The sequence below is a fragment of the Sinocyclocheilus rhinocerous genome, unplaced genomic scaffold (genome assembly GCF_001515625.1).
Source record: "Sinocyclocheilus rhinocerous isolate Xijiao unplaced genomic scaffold, SAMN03320098_v1.1 scaffold3445, whole genome shotgun sequence".
Lineage (NCBI taxonomy): Eukaryota > Metazoa > Chordata > Actinopteri > Cypriniformes > Cyprinidae > Sinocyclocheilus > Sinocyclocheilus rhinocerous.
The window spans coordinates 55,059-57,155 of NW_015664050.1; the positions used below are offsets into that span (position 1 = coordinate 55,059).

Sequence of the window (2,097 nt, forward strand, 5' to 3'; positions counted from 1 at the left end):
TATTATTTTTTTATTTTTTTATTTTTTTTTTTAAGAATTTACAAAAATAAAATAAAATAAAATAATAATAACTTTTTTTCAATTGACGAGGGTCCTGATGTGCCCAACAGGAGGTTTTGTCACTTTTTTCGCAAAACTGGGTACCCAAACTACAGCAAACCAATTAAAAAAAAAATTTGAGATGACATTTTGTGAATTTAGCGCGCAAATGTTTGCTACCGTTTCGCGGGGGAAAAAAAACTGGCGCGTATTCTTCACAAACACACACGTGACCCCCTCCCCTAAACGCCGCAAATGTTTGCTACCGTTTCGCGGGGAAAAAAACTGGCGCGTATTCTTCACAAACACACACGTGACCCCCTCCCCTAAACGCTCCACCTGCACGTGTGAAAACCACAGACTTGGGGAGGAGGGGAAAAAAGTTCTATACTCTGTTGTTATACTAAGTATGCAATTTTTACGTGATGCTACTGTAGAATGAGCCACGATATTTACGTGCATTTTGTGGCGAGACAAAAGGCGCTTTTATTACAGTCAAGAGAGAACAGATCCAAACAAAGACACCGCGCGCTCAGCTTCGCCCTGCTCTTACTGCATCTCCATAACTCATGCACGCTACAGAAACATTATGCAATCTAACCGTTCGCGCTGCACTCAAACTTGCAACGGTCTGATTTAATGCAGATGCATATTAAGGGCACATAAACACGGCATCCGTGCAGCACAATGCATTATGAATGCAACAATCATAGTGGCAAAAAGTATATCAAGACCATGGCATTCAAATGCATGAGGCATCTTACCGTATTATAGGTCCGATTTCGTGACTTTTCGATATTTATCAGATTATAATATTACTAACGAGATGTTACTTACTTACATGTGACATAAATTAAGACTTAAACATCGCACTGTGTACACTAGAAGCACGCAAGCCTCCATTATCACTTAATATATGACATGCATGTCACAGAAAGCTCCACCTGCACGTGTGAAACCACAGACTTGGGGAGGGGAAAAAAGTTCTATACTCTGTTGTTATACTAAGTATGCAATTTTTACGTGTTGCTACTGTAGAATGAGCCACGATATTTACGTGCATTTTGTGGCGAGACAAAAGGCGCTTTTATTACAGTCAAGAGAGAACAGATCCAAACAAAGACACCGCGCGCTCAGCTTCGCCCTGCTCTTACTGCATCTCCATAACTCATGCACGCTACAGAAACATTATGCAATCTAACCGTTCGCGCTGCACTCAAACTTGCAACGGTCTGATTTAATGCAGATGCATATTAAGGGCACATAAACACGGCATCCGTGCAGCACAATGCATTATGAATGCAACAATCATAGTGGCAAAAAGTATATCAAGACCATGGCATTCAAATGCATGAGGCATCTTACCGTATTATAGGTCCGATTTCGTGACTTTTCGATATTTATCAGATTATAATATTACTAACGAGATGTTACTTACTTACACGTGACATAAATTAAGACTTAAACATCGCACTGTGTACACTAGAAGCACGCAAGCCTCCATTATCACTTAATATATGACATGCATGTCACAGAAATATATAAACCTACTACACTCCAATAATCCTAGGCATACAGAAAAGTCGCACAGATTAACAAAAAACTTTACCATAACAACGCAGGCACACCTACCTTCACACAAAAAGATCCAGGTTTGATGGCAAAAGCTCGCCTCGCGCCGTTTTCTCGCTTCGGCGCAGATCAAGTTCGCGCATAAAAGGATGGAAGTACCTCGTCACCTCGTGTTCTTGACGCCCATTGGCTGCGCGCGCTGGTTCCCGGATAATGTAGTTCTATCTCAGACAGACCACACGCTTAAACACGCGGGGGAATAGTTATTTGTTGCCATATTTGCTATTGATATTCATTATAGGCCACGTCAGAAAATAATATATCTGAATAGTCTCTTCTGTTGAGGATGAACGGTTTGAGTCGGATGTGACTGCTCTTGTTTTTATTGGTAACTGCGGGTGATGCTGGTTGCTGATGATAGTGAACCGTGGTGTATAATGTCTACTCACATTTTACAGCTTTATTGCCAAGTTATGTTTACACACA

At 40.9% G+C, this 2,097-nt stretch overlaps 1 protein-coding gene across 1 annotated transcript in view; it reads right to left on the bottom strand.

The window, feature by feature from the left end:
* Positions 1-1,759, bottom strand: part of LOC107729601 (stathmin-like) — a 3,238-nt gene extending 1,479 nt beyond the window's left edge. The window contains exon 1 of the mRNA XM_016540183.1: positions 1,672-1,759. The gene's annotated coding sequence lies outside the window, so the exon portion shown is untranslated. The remainder of the gene's footprint in view (positions 1-1,671) is intronic.
* Positions 1,760-2,097: the final 338 nt, after the last annotated feature.